The sequence below is a fragment of the Triturus cristatus genome, chromosome 6 (genome assembly GCF_964204655.1).
Source record: "Triturus cristatus chromosome 6, aTriCri1.1, whole genome shotgun sequence".
Taxonomy (NCBI): domain Eukaryota; kingdom Metazoa; phylum Chordata; class Amphibia; order Caudata; family Salamandridae; genus Triturus; species Triturus cristatus.
In genome coordinates this window covers 1,789,688,887-1,789,706,709 of record NC_140589.1, presented here as the reverse complement: position 1 = coordinate 1,789,706,709, position 17,823 = coordinate 1,789,688,887, and the positions used below count along the sequence as shown (strand labels likewise).

Below are 17,823 nucleotides of genomic sequence, written 5' to 3'. Positions count from 1 at the left end.
TAATGGCTTTGGAGGTATGTTTGTTCTTGTAAAATCGATGGCGATGCAAACATGTTTTTTTGCGGGTGAAGAGTGTTTTCCGGTCTGGTGATCACAGTGAAGTCTTTGGGAAGTTATTTCACTGGTTTGAAGATGGTCCAAGGAGGGGGAGACCCTCCAAACTAAAGTGAGTTAAGAGGTAAGAAAATATTGCCAGTGACACCTTTGCCTCTTTCACTTTTGTCACCAAAACAAGGAAAGGAAATTCTGAAACTTCAGGTGCTGGTCCGTTCCCTGGCAAATTCTAGGCTTGACTCTTATTACACTCCTCAAACAAGCATTTGCAATGCAATCGGTCTCGCATTTACGAGAGTTTGAGCTATTGGCATTCTAAATGACGATGCCTTTTATTTATCTACTTTGAAAACAGACACATAAATCAAAGGCATTTTCAATTTTTCATTTACAATGTCAATAGCTCAAATTCTCACAAATGCGAGACCTATTGCATTGCAAATGCTTGTTTTTTTAAGCTGGTGTGATGTCCATTTGTAGTGTTTTCACTGTATGTGTTCACAAATGCTTTACACACTGCTTTTGAGATAAGCCTGTCTGCTTGTGCCAAGCTACTAAGAGGGTGAGCAGGGATTATTTTAGAAGTGTATCCCCCTTACCCTGACTAGAAGCAAGGGTCCCTATTTGAACAGAGGTACCTACCTCTGCCAACTAGAGACCCCCATTTCTAACACATCATTTTCCACTTACATTAACTCCCTCTAATAATTACACCTAACTCATGTTAGTTTCATATACCACCACTTGAAAATTGCTTATATTTACTAAGCACCAGATTAACCACTAACATTGGGCTACAGAATAGCGTACTACCTTTCATGAAGCACTTCACCGCCTCGTCAGGGGTAGTAACTGCTTTATATGTGCAAATACAATATTTTATTTTATTTATTTGAAAGGTTTTATATAGCGCTTGCTAGACCCGAAGGTATCAGAGCGCTTTACATGAGTATCAGACCCTAGTTGCAGGTTATATCATTACAACGTTACACAGTTTCAGAGCATAGTTACATAATTACATGTTAGGTTGAGAAAAACAATAAGGACATATACGTAAGGGAAAGAGCAGGCATGGGGGAGATTCAGGGGAGAAGGGGTAGGAGCGGGGGAAGTAGACAAAGAATGAGGGAGGGTGAGAGACAGAGCATGAAAGAGGAGGAGGAGGGTGATGGGGGCACAAACCGGTAGACCAGTAAAAGCTGCGTCCAAAGTCCAGTAAGCTGTGATCCCAGGGGAAGTGGAATCATTCCCACATCTCCGTTGTGTGAGGCTCCCTTGATGCAGTGGACTCTCTCAGAGGGGTCTCTGAGACTCCAAGGCCTAACTACTGGATCCTTCTCCAACAAGGGGGGAGGGAGTGCTTTGGCAAGGGGGGCCATACCATAACCTCAACTGTGAGTGGCTTCCTTGACGCTGTGGACTCTCCCAGAGGGGTAACTGAGACTCCAGATTAAGAATAATGGATCTTTCCCCAACAAGGGGAGAAGGAGTGCTTAGACAAAGGGCACAAGGGACAGGAGGCTAGGCGGCGTAGATACATGTTATGTCGATAAAAAAAAAGACATACGTAAGGAAAAAAAGCAGGTAAGGGGAGAGATTCAGGGGAGAGGGGCTAGGAGCAGGGGAAGTGGACAAAGAATGAAAGAGGGAAAGGGGTAGGGGAGGGTGAGAGACAAAGCATGAAAGAGGAGGGGGAGGGTGGAGGGGGCACAAACCGGTAGATGAGTAAAAGCTGCGTCCAAGGTCCGGTTAGCTGAGATCCCAGGGGAAGTGGTAGCAATCCCACATCTCCGTTGCGAGAGGCTCCCTTTAAGCAGTTGACTCTCTCAGAGGGGTCTCTGAGACTCCAAGGCCTACCTACTGCATCCTTCCCCAACAAGGGGAGAGGGAGTGCTTTGGCAAGGGGTGCCATACCATACCTCGACTGTGAGTGGCTTCCTTGGCGCTGTGGACTCTCTCAGAGGGGTCACTGAGACTCCAGGGTATGAATATTGGATCTTTCCCCAACAAGGGGAGAAGGAGTGCTAATTCAAAGGGCACAAGGGACAGGGGGTTAGGAGGAGGGTCGGCACTGGCAGGTCAACAGAGGGGGAACATAAGGCAGAAAAAGACAGTGTCCTCGAAAGGCAAGGGTCAGGGAGAACCAGGAGATAAAGGGAGGGAGTCTGCTAGTTGTGGAGTGCCACAAGAAAGAGATATAGATAGAAGAAAAGAAAATGTATAAGTTGTGGAATCACTCAGGGGAGAAATGCAGACGGGTAAGCTCAAAATCGCAAAATAGGGATAGTAAGTACAACAAACTACTACATATACTGGTGGTTAGAGTTGTGTCTCTGCAAATAGAAAATTCACTCAGGATTCCATTATCACAACGATTAGGCTAAAAATGATTATATAATACTTATCTACAGAGTGAACGGAGAAACAAGACATCCAAGGGGGTAGAGAGAGGGAGGGAGGGCAATATGAGATAAATGATAGGAGAGATGGGGACCTGGGGGGAGAAAGAGATAAGGCAGTCCAGCCGAGGAGCAATGTCTGAGGGTCGGCAGGATGAGGTCCAACGGACCGAGGGAGAGGAAAAGAAACAACAAAATGGTGGCTCTATGCCGTGGATTTCGAAGGACAGCCATGATAGGATGCTCAATGCAGAATATCACCAGCGTGTACAGCACAGTCTCTTCGGTTTCAGAATACGTACCGCATTAAGGCACGTTTGCGTTCATATTTAGATTAGTGATCGCGGGTAACCGCCAATTTTAAGTGTTCCGCTTACTAGCATTGGGTGAGTAGCCGGCAGCAGTTGGGGTTGAATAGTGGCATAAGCTTGCTCTCGCAGCCATGCAACCCGATACGGAGACCCCACACTGCGGGATATCGCCAGCGTGTTAAGCACCATCGCTCCGGTTTTGGAAGCCGCACCACATTTGAAGCCGGGTAGTGTTTCCTGATATTGATCGCGGGTGGCCGCCATTTTGTGAGTGGGGGTTGAATCGCTGAAAGGTCACAGCCAGTGTTCTTAACTCCCAGCAAGCGATACAATTTAATACGACAGAAGAAGAGCAGGCAGAAGTGATAGCAGAAAATAATTTAGGATGTAGGAATTTAATAGAGGTCAATAACAAGAGTGGGGGAAGAGAGGAGTAAGGAGAAAGTGGAGGGCTTCTAAAGTGGTAGATCACACTCCAAACCTAATTTGCCCTGACGAGTGGTGGAAGGAAAGGATCGGGAGATGTTTATTGAGTTATAGTTGTCAGTAGTGCAGAAGGTAGGTAATTCGGTATGGGTGAGGGGCTGCAACCAGCGACCTGTAAAGCAGGAAAATATGGAGTAAAATGTGGTGCAGGTCCTAGAATTGGAGACAGGAAAGAAGGTAGGAAGAATGATAAATGTTGAGAAGGAGTGCATCCGAGGGCAAGGAGTTGAGGGTAAGCAGACAGTGATTTAATACATAGTGTATTATAGAGGTTATCTATTGAAGAGGTTATGATTGGAAAAGTGCATTGGAAGTCAGAGAAAGACTGAGGTGTGAGGTATGTGAAACAGGAAAAGTAGAAAGTGCCTAGTCAGTCTGAGAGGAGCTACAAGAAATGTGGGTAAAAAAGCAAGCAGGGTACTCCTGCCCTGAGAAAATGATGATCTGAGTGGACAATAAATTTTGCATGCGAGGACACATTTGCTCAAAAAACACAAGTGCCGCATACAGCAGCCTCTCGAGTTCTGTACATTCACACTGTTCCTGTGCTCCCACATAGGATTGTATTACCTGAATGGGCTTGAAATCACATGACATGGCATAAGGGTGTAATTTCGAGAATTTTGCATTGCAAGGGTAACATGAAATATCAAGAATTATGCAAGATTATGCCAGCGTAACAAATTCCTCCTTGGTGAACGCAATTCAGGAAGGACCTCAAGACCTGGCTCTTTCACTGAACCCGGGTTTGCTTATTATATCACAATTTTAGACTCTGGTGGATTTAGGGAGCAAAGAGAGGAGGGTTCGACAATAGCAACGCCATCCACAAAACCGCAATAGCAATGTAGCACTGAATAAACAAAACTGCAAACAATCTATCTAATATCTGCAACAGGATGTGGCCTAATGGCTAGAGAGGTTGACCTCGAAGCTGGGCTTGAGTCTCGGCAGGGACGCTCAACACCCTGTGATTCTGGGAAAATCATCTAATCTTCCTGTGCCTGCCAAAATGAATGTGTCTGTCTGTAACGCAACCGGTGCTCATCTAAAGCCTCTGCTACTACAGATCCAGCTTGTGCTATATAAAACTCCCAACCAAACAAATAAGAACCAGGAGAACACTTGGCAAAACAATATAAACTTTCAGAATGGTTCATAGTATTTTTCAAACTAACATATAATATGTTATATGTTATTCTACTTATGCACCCTTGCTGTGTATGGAGTATGATTCATACCACAGCCCCAAAGCAAATCACACCTTCTCAGTTGAAATATTTTGAACTCTCTATGCTGGTTACCCACATCTGACTGATTTATCTGTATATTCACATATTAATGCTATCAGCCATGATAAGTGCATGTTGTAATGTATTTGGAAAGTGTGCTTGGTTTATACAGGTGGATTATCCTTGGATTTAGACATAGTAAACACATGTTACTTTTCCAGATGGGCGCAGATGTTTGGATGTGCTACAATGAATGTTTTGCACAATAGGCGCACCTACTGAACGTGTGTAAGAGCACAACACAGGATGAAAAGATGCAATGCACATATGTGTTATACAAACAGTGCCAGAATGTTCTATTCTTTAGTGCAAGGACTCCATCAGGCAGGCTGGGGAGGGGGCAGTGGAAGAGCCAGTTCACTTGCTATGTTTAAACTTCCAAAACACCAGGGTCAGGGGAAATCTCCTCATGTAAACCAAACATACTAGTCTCACCCTTGGTAGCGTGGGGCAAGATCCAGTCTTACTCTGAGCAACTGTAAGCAGGATCAAGTCACGAACACACCAAACACTAACATAGGCTTATTCGATTTCAACACGCTGCACATGCACATTGAAAAACTGCAAAAGTAACAAGAAATGAACATCAAACGGTGAGACATCAGCTTAACACCCCATATGCATTTTTGTATGATGTAGAGAAAGCGTACAATTTTACTACAGTTGACACAGTACATAGAACATAAAATTGATACAAACTAGTTCTCTTTGAGTACAGTACACAGTTCAAGTAGGACCCTCTGCTAAGGGTATCATTTATCCAATGGGTGCGACACAAGAGATGTGTCAGGAGGGGTCCCATATATACTTGCGTCTAGACCTTCTCGGTAATTCTTCTGCAGAGAGTTCTGGCTGTGATTGACAGTAGACCATATCCCGAACCCAGTTTGTTTCAGTGGATTTAACTCTGCTGCCTCAGTTCAAGGCATCCCGTCTCTGCCAACAATAGGGCCATAGCCATGGCCACACTGGGAAACATAACCGGCCCTGGCAAAGTGCCAGGCCAGCCCTCCGGGGCCTGGGGGTGCGGTAGAGCTGTTTGCCAAGGCCGGTTTCGTCGATTTTGTTACAGGGGCCTATATTGCAACTATGCTGCAAAAACAGCCCTGTAACAAGAAACGGCCCACACCTTAGCAGCCCACCGTGGAAATGCCCGGTGCCCGCTATGGCCAGTCCGGCCCTGGCCATAGCTGCATACTTCCTCGAAGCAGGTGAAACATCTTTAATCAATCCCAGCAAGCAGACAGCTGGGTCACATGGTATAGGCTCGGATATCATTTCAGCGACATAAATCAAAATTGACTTATAGCATCACATGTCCAGGCATAATAAATGAATTCCTCCCCCCACCGACTCCCGCTCCTGCATCTGGTACAGTTATCATCGGCTCGTAGCCCGTATTTATATAAGTTTGCAGGCGTGCAGGATATTTGAAGTAAAAATTTGAAATTAATCATTTGTACATTACAATTAAGAGGTAAGGTTGTGTAATTGTGCACAACAGAACCGCCAGTCCTCCTCTCCCAGAGGGGTCGCTAATACAGCGTTCCAGCACTCCCTCGCCTCGTCAGCGGCCCATCTGACTGTAGTGCAATATATAGGTTTGTAATGAGATGCCTACATGTGCCTGCAGTGAGGAGGACTTGCAAGGCTTTAAGCACTGTTGGCTCAACCAGAAAGCTGGGGTAAAGCTGGGGTAAAGCTCCTGCATTGCCGCCCTGAGCCTATAATATATGAATGTTGTGAGTGGAGATGTCCTATTCGCGTTTGTGAATGCATCAAGTGTTAGAAATGTGCCCCCCGGATAAACATCTCCCAGTTTCTGTAACCTAGCCTGAGCTAGTATTTTCAGTGCAACATCTTCTTGAGTTACTGAAATCTCAGGCTGATGTCTTAAGGACATCACCGATGCATACAACGGCAGTCTCCCCACCTCTCCACCCAGCCTTCGCCATGCTGACATCGTAGACTGTCGAGGGATATGAGAGCTGATAGCGGAGTGAGATGGGAATCGTCATGTTCCAACGTGACATGTGGTGTGTATTCCTGTGAAGTGTGCCAATAATGTGTGGTGTGCCGGCGCGCCAAGGTAGTGTGCATTTTTCCTACCCTGGTAGGAAAGGCATGTGATGTTTACTTGGTCTTAACTATGGGAGGACAATCCTCACTTTGACTTGGTGGCCAGGTGATGGAAGGCTAGCCAGGTTAAGGTTTTACATCAGCGGAGCCTTCTGAGTTTCTACATGTGTAAATCCAGTGCTTCCTTTGGCTCTAAATAGAGTGGAGGAACTGCATATTTGGAGGGGAAGTGAGCACAGCCAATTTACTGTGGTGCTTGCACTCTGCCAAATGCCCACTGATACATTTTGTAATTAAGTACTTCAGCTGTCAGGTGAACCCAAAAACGTCATCCTCATGTCCTGAAATAAAATCAAAGGAGCCATTAGAGTCAGGAAGAGCATCTAAGTGACAGTGTTTTGTTGAGAGTGTGAGATAAAAGTAGGGCTACTGGAATTATCGGCAGGGAAGGAACAAATTAAAAGACAGAGCTGAAGAAATTATGCAACGCAAAAAAGAAAATTATGCAGCGAAATATGACACATTTTGAGGTTGAGATTTCGAGACCTGTTTTATATACTTTAGTATATCTTTCTGTGTGTGCCTACATCCCGCCCACTACTTTTCATTTATTTGTTTCAGTGTCTTTTAAAAATCCTTGCTTGCTAGTGGTCAACGCTTTCTCTTTGTTCCTCCTTTTTGTCTTTCATTTCTTCCCATAGAGCAGGGACCAAGTACTGTATCTTTATGCTTTGGTTGTTTATCTGTTCGTTTGGCGAACTATTTTTTTGTTTCTTCCCTGCTCATGATACACTGTGGGTGCGTGTTCAGCTGTGGCGCTCATATTTTATTGCATCTTTGCTCCTGCCCCATCCTTCTCCTGTTGTTGCTGCCATCCTTCCCACTCCTTCCGCTCCATTGTAAATGTGAAAAGCATAGTCACAATTTTATGTAAACCAGGACGCGATTTTAATTGCAAAATAATGTTGGGGCCTCTCTTCACTCAACATCAGATGCCCACAACTGCTTCCATTGTCAGGGTTCTGCAAGAGTGTTTAAACCCATTTTACTTGCTCTTTCCTCCGATTTCAAAACAGTGCTGTATTTTTTGTTTCCCTCTGCTTCCAGCTGGTTGACTGTACAGTAGGTGCGTGCGCACTGAGAGCTGCTGTTTGTCCACACTCATCCCCACAGCACTCACTTCAGTGACAGCACAGCACTCACTAATCTCCCTGCCGCCTCCGCTGCCCCGGTCCTGCATGCCGGCTCTTCCCAGGCCACCTCGCCTCTAAAAGTAAACCTCTTTTAATTATCAGCTTGGACACTTCACTTCAGGGACTTTCTAAGGCTTGCCACAGCCGGAGGAAGGCCAGGCCTGTTTAATCCATGCAGCGCTGCAGGCGGGGCAAAGATGTGGGCAGGGCGGACCCGGTGCAGTGCAGGTCTCCAGGCCAGTGAGTAATTGCAGTGCAATAGGAGAGAGAGAGTTCATTTTGCCTAATTGGGCCCATCCTCCTAAAGCTGCAGTCCAGACTCTCAAGAAAGGCTGGGGACTCGGGAGGGCCGTTCCACATGGCAAGGGTCTGCCCATCTCCCTGGCAAGGCTTTTAATCTCTTAGCCGCCCGCTTTGTGTAAACAGTGCATTGTTGTGATTAAACGAGCCTTTCTTGGTATCCAGTCCATGCGGCACACTCTAAAGTTCACTGCAGGAAGACAATGACAGCAGCTCCCCAGCCTACCCACTCCCATCACTTCAGACCCTGTCCCCAAGTTTTTAATTAGAAGGGGTGTGCCTGAAATTCACGCCTTTGACTAGGGAGTGACCTGTGTCACTTTTGGTGCAAAAGAATTTAAAGCAAAAAAAAAAAAGGTACCATTGTGTATGAAGAACTAACAAACAAATGATGAGTTGTGGTTGCAGCAGGGTGAGTTCGTCCACAGCCTGGCCCCCTGGAATGGATATACAATCTATATTTATTAAATATTACCGTTGTGTAATGGTGGAAACGTGTTTAATCTTCTGATAACCAAGAATGTCAGGGTGCGTTTTAAAGTCATGCTTGTAAGGGGGTGGTTGATCCAGGAGGGTAGCCGAGGATTGGGCTGTAAACTGTAGGGGTCCTGATGTAGTGACAAGGGTGCAAACTTTCTTTGTACGGCACCTGTCTAGGATCACACTGTGCACCTAGTGGCGCCTTGATTTACTTATTTATAGAGCAAACGCTGTTGCCTCCGTAACCTTTTGTGTAAAATAATTCCAAATGAAGGCAACTGGCCTTCCACTGTGCGGCAACACCTGTCATTGTGTTTATAGTAACTTTTGAACCGTTTGAGCTAGAAACAATCTGCAGATTCTGCAGCGGATGATGGATTATGTGGCAAACACGGCAAATCCATAATTATGGAAAAAATACCACGGATGCGCAATTGCATAATTGAAATGAAATCCAGTATTTGTAAAGCACACAATCACCCGAGGGTGTCAAGGCGCTGGGGCCATCAGGAAGAGTAAGCGAGCTATTGCCCAGAGTCACGTGGTGCTGGGCTAACCTGCCGCCAGCGATCGAACCCTGAACCCCGTGGTCCGGAGTCAGGCAGCTTGGCCCCTGTGGCACACCCAGGGGCGTAACACAGGCCCCCGCAGCCCCCGCGGTGCCAGGGGACCCCAAGCTCCAGGGGACCGCCTCGGCACTGCACTCTGGCCAGATAGAGGGGGCCCCTCTTTCTACCGTGCAGGGAGGCCCCCTCAGTTTTGGTTACACCAGTGGCCACACCTCTTCTACCGAGAGAACAAAAGAGAGTGCTCTCTCGCTCTGGAGCGCTGTATGCCTCACTAGACTTCTCTCTCTCTCTTCTCTACAAAACATTCTTCACCACTTCTTTCGGACTCTGCCACCCACTTTGGACGGCTCAGTTTCAACATGAAATTCTATCTCATATTTCCATCACTAATTCCAGTGGCCTTGGATAAAAGGAATCCTGCAGACTTCTTGATGGAGTGATTAAGAGGAGCAGGCGAGAGACACAACCATGGCAGTGAACCCTGCAGATAATCTGATATGATGAAAGGCGGGTCAGGCTGTGTTTCAGACCATTGCAAAGGCAAAGCCTGCAGAACCCTGCATCACAACATCACAGCCTGAGGCGGGGAGCAGCGACTGCCTGGTGGAGCATGTGCGTGGTGGAGACTGTTTGAGGCAGCACAGTGCAGGTGAGCTAACTGTGAGTGACAAAGTGAGAGAACGTGTGTGAGGGAGAGAATGAGACAGAATAGGATGTATGTGAGCACCAGGCTGTGACAGTTACAGGGAGGTAATAAGAATGGTGCCAGGTGAAGAGGGATTCAAACTGAGTGATGCACAGAATGAGAGCGGGAGATTAATGCATCCGTGCACAGACACTCACAGGCCCATGCAGACACACAAACACACACACTTAAAAATACTCACAAAGGCCCTTAGTGGTAGTGGACTCTTAAGGTCTCAGGATCCCCCGTGCCTTGGAATTACCATTAATGGGGATCCTGGTAATTCCAGGGTTGGGCAAATCGTGGGGATTATAAAATCATGGGGAATAACATGCAGAGTCAGTCTTTCTGCCCCAGTACCTGAATATAGTGTCCAGTGTTTCTCCAACAACTTGTAATCCCAGTGCGCCTGGAGACTCTGGTAATTGTGCTTATGTATGGCCACCCATAATGAGGGCCCTGCATGTGAGGTGGGTCTCTGCCTTAATCCCTCACTGCACAGATTCTGTAGTATTCTGAGGATTGTGTTTGAACCCTAACGGAGTTTGGGACTTTTTGTTTTTTCGAAGCAGACTACAACTTATTGTTAAACACCTAGAAATGTTCCAATATATATAGCACGTGCTACAGATGGGTTCACTTTATCAGGTGTACACAAACACATGCACCCATAGGTCACCCAGACTGCCGCATAGGTGTCACGCCTTTGTCGTAAAGGATGGCAGCTCACTCCGTAGCAAGTTAAATATGCGCAGCCTTATTTTTCCCCTGGACCAAATTGAGCCAAACCTTGGAGGAAAGGTTCAAATCAGTGGCGGCTCTTCCGCTAAGGCGGAGGAGCTTCGCCCCACTGCTCTGCAAGGAGTGTAAAAAGGAAAATGAAAACGATAATAACTAATGTTATTATCATTTTCCTTCCTGCTTAGGTGTGGGGCAGGTGGCCTGGGCTGGCCAGTGCAGGGGCCAAGCAACAAGTGTAAAGCACAGTCTAAAGTGCAGACCACCATTTGACCTACCCAAGAGGGCCGGTCAAACCGTCATGTGCACTTAGCATCTTCCCCACCAGGCTGCATTACGCAGCCTGGTAAGGAACATGCAAAGACTCCAAGACCCTGTCTGAGCGCCGAACCACAGCGCTCACACCCACCAATCTCAATGCTGCTTAAGGTAGCGTTGTGATTGGACAGGGGCTTCTGGGAGACTGGGAGCTTCCTGTTGCGGCGAGGAGATGGAGCACAGGTGGCAGCACCAGGCGGCATTTAGGTAAGTGAGTTTTTATTTGAATTTTTTTCATTCACCCCTCCGCTCCCCCCACTCCACCATCTGTGCTTAGTAGCGGCCGCTAGTAGTCCAAATCAAGTGAAGATTTGTAAAAGTATTTGAAAACTATATAAACAATCCAACTATTTTCCTCTCTCCAGTGATGGCCCAGCCGCTAAGGCAGAGGAGCGTCCCCTCAATGCTCTACCAAAACGATAATATCTAACGTTATTATCGTTTTCATTTTCCTTCCTGCTTAGGTGCAGAGCGTGCAGGTGTGCCGGGCTGGCCAGTGCAGGGGGCAAGGGAAGAGTGTTAAGCACACTCTAAAGTGCAAACGACGGTTTGACCGTCCCAAATGGGCTGGTCAAACCATCATGCGCACTTCGCATCTTCCCCACCAGGCTGCATTACACTGCCTGGTGAGGAACATGCAAAGCCTCCAAGCACCTGTCTGAGCGCCTTACCACGGCACTCAGACCAATCACAACGCTGCTTAAGGCAGCGTTGTGATGGGACAGGGGCTTCTGGAAGGCTGGGAGCTTCCTGTTGCGGCAAGAAGACGGAGCAGACACGTAAGTGAGTTTTTTTCATTCCTTTTATTTACCCCTAGGTTCCCCCCACCTCACCACCTGTGCTTAGTAGGGGCCGCTACTGCCTCTCTCTCGCTCTGAAGCACAGTATGCCTCTCTAGAAGTCTTTTTCTTCTCTACAAAACATTCTTCACCACTTCTTTCTGACTTTACCACACACTTTGTATGGCTCAGTTTCAGCATATAATTCTATCAAATATTTCCATCACTATTTCTCTTACACCCACCACACCACTTCTTTCTCACTTTACAAGCTCTCAGTTTCTGGTGTTTCTCTCTCACCCAACCACACTCTGCACCACCTACTTTCTCCAGCTACGACAGGATTTCCCAACCTTTTCACTCCGCACCCCTAGGAAATGGTTGATTAATTTTCACACCCCCTACAAAAGTGCATGAAATGCTAATATAAATTATGTCACATGCTTTCCCTCTTTGTCGCACCCCCTAAAATGCCTTCTTGCACCCCCTGGGGTGCGGTCACCCAGGTTGGGAACCCCTGCTCTACAGCTAGATCTCATAGTTTCTGGCTTTTCTCTCTCACCCTACCACACTCTACACCATCTACTTTCTCCCTCAACCATAAGCTCTCGGGGCTTATTAATGAGAGGCTTGTGCTGCAGGGGCATCCATTTTTTCGACACTCCGGTGGCGCAAGCCTCTCAATCACATCTATGATGCCAAGCAAAACCACTTTGCGTTGCTTTGCATGGCCTCGTAGATATGGACTTAGACAAAGCAGCGCAAGTCTCTGCGTTGCCTTACTCTGTCCCAGGGATGTGTTCCATTGGCGTTGTGATGAGTGTTCCCACGCAACACTAATGAATTTTGATGTTGACACCGTTTTAATTAATCATGTATACACTGGGGCAGTGCCAACACCTTATGCTTCCCCAAAGCAGGTGTAACGGGGAGAAATATATTTATTTAATTTCGTTTTTTCCTCTTTCCACGTCTGCAGCACACATAGAAAGAGGAAAATGCCTCTTTGGATTGTATGTGTGCAGGAAGGTGTCCCTGCCTGCACAGACACAATCCGGCATGCAAGGCAGGCACCCTTGCACCACAGTGCAAGGGCGCCTGCATGGGTGCTAGGGAGCAAATTGTGCGCTAGCGCAGGGGGAAAGCACAGGAATGCATCGTATTTCATAAATACGGTACACTCCTGCCCTTTCATAGCGGCATAGGGCAGCACAGCAAGAAGCCCTGCGGCGCTGCCCCAGGCCAATTCCCCATAATAGAGGCCCTCAGTTGTTGGCTTTTCTTGCTCATTCTACCACACTCTACGCCACCTATTCTCTCCCTCTATGACAATCAATCAGCTCATACATTTTACTCTCATTTTATCACACACTACAAACCATCCTTTCTCCCTCTATGACAAGCTCTCAGTTAATGTCTTCTCTCTCTCATCCTATCACATAACCACCAACACTTAGTCACAACATCACATACTCTCCAACACTAATCCCCTTAACATCTACCAAACACTCTCTCTCATTCTCTGTCCCTTGCCTTTCAGCATGTGCTCTGTTCCTCTCACTTTACTGCATACAATTATCACTTTTATCTCTCTCTACCACCCAGATTCTCTATTTATTTCCCAGCCCCATCTCCTATTTTCTCTCTCTCTCGTCGGTTCACTGTGTCTCTCTTGTAACCTCTGTTCCCCCTTAACCCTCCTCATCTTTCTCTCTCTTCATGTGGCTTCTCCCTACATGTATCTTGCTCTCTTTCTCTTAGTATATTTGCTAGCTTTCTTCTCCCCTTTCTCTCACCTCACCACTCCCTCCCTTTCCCTTTTTTCTCACTCATACTTTTTCCCTATCTCTATCTTTTCTCCTTCTCCCCCTTTCTAATTCCTTAGGTCTATGTTTTTATCTCTCCCTTTTGTTTGTGTTTCTTTCTCATTCTTACTTGTACTGTCTCTAATAATCTTTCTATATTTGTTTTTCTCGTGCTCATCTCACTCCCTTTTCTTTACCAGTCTCCCTATCTTGTTTGCCCTTTTCTCACTGTAGTGCACTCTCTTTTTCAGGCTATTTCTGTCAATTTCTCCGATCTCAATCTATTTCTCTAACTTGCTCTTACTCTCACTTTGGTCCATTCCCATCATCTATTTATTTCTCTCTGTGCGCATCTAATCCTCTCTCTCCCTCTTCCTTTCTGTCGCCGTTTTCCCTCTCTCTTTCTGTCTTCATTGTTCACCTTCCCTCCCTTTCTCACCCACTCTTCCTCGCTCTCCTGCTTCCGCCCTCTCTCCCCCATGTATCCCCTCCCATCCCCTCTCGCTCCCCTCTCTGTTTCTCTCTTCCTGTCTCTCCTGCTTCCACCGTGTCTCCCCTTCATTCCCTCTTTTTCTCTCTCCCTCCCTTTCTGTCTCAGAGTCCCACTTTCTTTCCCTCTCATTCCACACTCTCTGCCTCTCCCCCTCCCTCCCTCACTGGAGCTCCCCATCTCCTTGTGCCGCCCCATCTTTCCCTTCTTCTTCCTTAGTACCACAGTCTCTCTCACATCAGCTCCCTCCACACATCACTTGTCTCTTTCACTAGCAGGCTTCCCTTCTCCCTGTATCTCACCTGCTGATACCTGTTATCACGCCCGGACTGGCTCTAGCGGGCATCCGGTGGGATGACAGGGTGGGGCCGGTTTCACTGCTGGTGGGGCCGGTTTCGTTGCGGGGGGGGGAGGGGGGGGGGGGGCTGGCCAGGTTTCCTGCCTGCAGCACTTTGACACTTTACAAATAAACTATGCAACACAAATGGTATTAAAGCATGCGGACCTTCGGGCTTTTCTTTGGAGTGGGCAGGGAGGTCTGTTGTTCTTTGGCTCAGAGAGTCCAGTACATGTCCGATAAACACTCTTCAAGGTTGAGCACAGAGGATTACTTTATAATGTGATCTTTGCAATGCATTTCAGTCGGTGGATTCAATGAAACCATTGCATTGTGTGACATGTTTTAGATGTGACAGATCCTAATCCTGAACTTTTGAAACCAACATGTCCCCAACACCACTGAGCTGATGACGATGCTAATAGTGAGGCAAACACAACAAGATGATGGCTGGAGTGATGAAACCTTTCCACCACTCACCCCCAGTCAAGAGATCTGGGTTCAGTCCATTGTGCTTTTGCTCACCATGCCACCCCAGTTTGGACCCAGTCATATGCAAATCAGTCTGGACCCTGCTCCCCATGGGAGCCGTCCAGCCCGAACTCCCGAGCCAGGTCCTCCCTGGACCAGCAACAAGCATCTTGGGACCGGTCCAACCCAGATCTCTACTGGGAGTGGGGAGTTGAAAAGTTTCAGAAACATGGTCCATGGTCTTGATGCGTTTCCAATGCTATTAGTGAACCAGAAAGAAAGTCAGCCGTCGTTTGCACCTTATACATGGCTTATAGGTTTTCTATAGATGAAGGTACAAAGTAGTTTGCTTTGGTGCAGCACACATCCCGAATGGATGTATTTCATGGTGCGGTCAGGTGATGATGAAGGAAAAGGAGGTACTCTGGAAAAAAGTATTTGCCTAAGATCACACAGTGTGGTCAAGTGGAAGCCAGGATTGATGCAATGTTTTGAGGTTTCAAATTGTGCAGTTCAGCCGCCACCTAGTTATTTCTATCTCTCACCTACTTCAGATCAAAGCCTAATGCTGAGTGGTAATTCTCTACTAACTGCATCCAGGCTGTGCATGGTTCGCGTGGATTCGCGGTGTTTGGGGAGGGGGATGTTTTAATGCAGAAGTTAAAATGAAAACCAGAGCACACACCGGGGTCAGTGCATTGAGACCATTTGCTCCACGTAGCTAAAGGTACTTATTCCTTGTAATCCATTCTTGAATTCATTCATCCTCCACTCCTCGCCATCCAAGTATTCATTCATTCATTGAGCTATGCAGCCATGTCTCCAATCTCCATTCATGGACTGGACCTGATTCTATGACAAAAATATGTTGTAAAACGCATCATATTTGCAATATTTTTTTTTTTGGGGGGGGTCTGGGGGGAATCCGGGGAGCATCCCCCCCCCCCCCCCTCTTCAGTCTGCAGCGGTCAGGTTCTCTCGCTAAGTGCAGTATGGGGGTTGGTCTCGTAACATTACCAGAGGGGGTTTTGGCTCCCAGCCCTGCCCCGCCTGGTGAAACTTTGGTGGGTGCCCAGCTCATGAGCCTCGTGAAGCCACTGGCGATCCCACCGTCCAAGCGTGCCTGGTTGTGGTAACACTGCAGCAGTGCCCTAAATGTGCCAGGCTCGGCTGTCAGCAGTCGGACGCCCGGGCGGCCGTCACTGCACCCAGCTTCACTCACTGAAATTCTATAGCAAGTAAATACCCACAGCAGGTCACGATCGCGCACACTCTGGTGGAAGCTGCGTTGCGCTGTGTTATCTTGCGCGTTTCAGGTGTTCAAATGTCCACCCCCACCCGCCTCTATAGTCCTCGACCCGAGCCTTGGTTCTGTTAGGATTAGCAGTGCACTGCGGAACAGACAGCTCGACCAGCAGCGAGAGGTCCGTGTGCAGGGGGAGGGTGGCGCCGGTCTTCTGTCACCTGTTAACAATCGCATTACCCACGGCTTCCCCGGTGCAGCGCTATGCACTGCCTGCACGTGTGTCCTTCTAGGGACGCCGTACACTCTCGTCTACCCGGATACTGCACGTGTTGCGCTGTCCTAATTACCAGTGCCACCTTCAGATTTACAAATTCCCTCGCAGGTTGTCTAGGGCGGAGGTTGAGCGGGGAGTTCCAGCGCAGCCCTCAGTCTGGGCAGCACGACGTGTCTGGCTTCTGAAAGAAAACTTATTCGAGGTAACGGTCTCTGGAAGAAGATGGAAGCCCTGGGACTGGGGGCCGTCATGGGAAGGATGAACGCCCGGTTAGCTCCGAGGGGATTCCATCCCGGGACACGGTAGACAGACGCACAGCGGCGTCAAGGGGGAGCCCTTCTCTGCCAGAAGCCGCTTCGGAAAGACTTCCGGAAGCGGAAGGTATTCGAATGGCTATGAGGTGCCTAAAACCACTGTCTAACCAGGCTTTATCTGCGCTTTGTACCGCAAACGAATTAACCACAAATCATAACACTTATCACAGAAGAACCATCATTCTGGGGAAAGCAATGTTTATAAGCTAACATTAGTGTCAAAGAGAGAGAGAAGATATACGTGCGAACTACAGAAAAGCATTATTTGGTGCATTGTAACAAATACAACCGTTCACTACGGATAAAAAGCTCACATCTCTCACTCCATCCCGCAGAGGGGCCCTGGATAGCAAGGGGTGCCGCTGTGTTTCAGATGCGCTCGGATAAACTCATCCGCTCCCGGCTGAGCAGTGTCCGGCGGCACCTGCTCGTTGCACAGCGCCCCCAGTTACTCACCTGCGGGTTACACCTCACTGTCCACGGGGGCTGCTCTGCCCGCTGATCCCGGTTTCCCAGCAGACCGTGGCTTCTCCCCTTGGGCGCCCAGCGTTAGTTAGGAGTCCGGGGGGTCGCACCTTGCGCACTCCAGCCGTTGCTTCCCGGAAACGGAGGAAATTGCTGCGCTGAAGAGTAAAACTGTCCCAGTCTCTTTCAGCGCCTCTTACCACGTTATGTACCACCTACTTGCAGACTAGTTTCGCGAACATAGTTTCTGGAACTTTTCTATAGTGCACATTTATCCTGTTCTGCAGTCGTTCTAACCTGACCTCTCTACAACATTCTTTGACACCATCCCATTATAGAACTATCTCCTTTCTCTTTTTTTTCTCTCTCTTTTATTCACCTATGTCCCTGTCTCTCACATGCTCTCCTTCTTGCTCGTTTTCTCCTTCCCTATCTCCCTCTTTCCTACAACTGAGTTCTCAAAGACCTCAACCAGGGAACAGGTCGGTGCTGACTCGATGACACCTTCCTTAAAAACGTCATTTCGCTTGCTCAGTGTTTTGCTATTATTTTTTTTCTATGTATCCACCCCTTTGTGAAAAACATACTATAAGTCGCAATGATGACCCCTCCTCCCCTTTCCTGGAAGCGTGTGACCCCAATTCTTCATGCCTGGTGTGCGATCCCAACTTCCAGAGGAACAATACTGTTGCCATGAGGCTGGTCTCATGGCGCCCTCTTGTGTCTACATGCTGCATG

General features: G+C 47.7%; 1 protein-coding gene across 1 annotated transcript in view; it reads right to left on the bottom strand.

Annotated features, from left to right (window-relative positions):
• The window catches only part of SCARA5 (scavenger receptor class A member 5), a 1,100,058-nt gene extending 1,082,452 nt beyond the window's left edge, over positions 1 to 17,606 (bottom strand). The window contains exon 1 of the mRNA XM_085613113.1: positions 17,077 to 17,606. The gene's annotated coding sequence lies outside the window, so the exon portion shown is untranslated. The remainder of the gene's footprint in view (positions 1 to 17,076) is intronic.
• Positions 17,607 to 17,823: the final 217 nt, after the last annotated feature.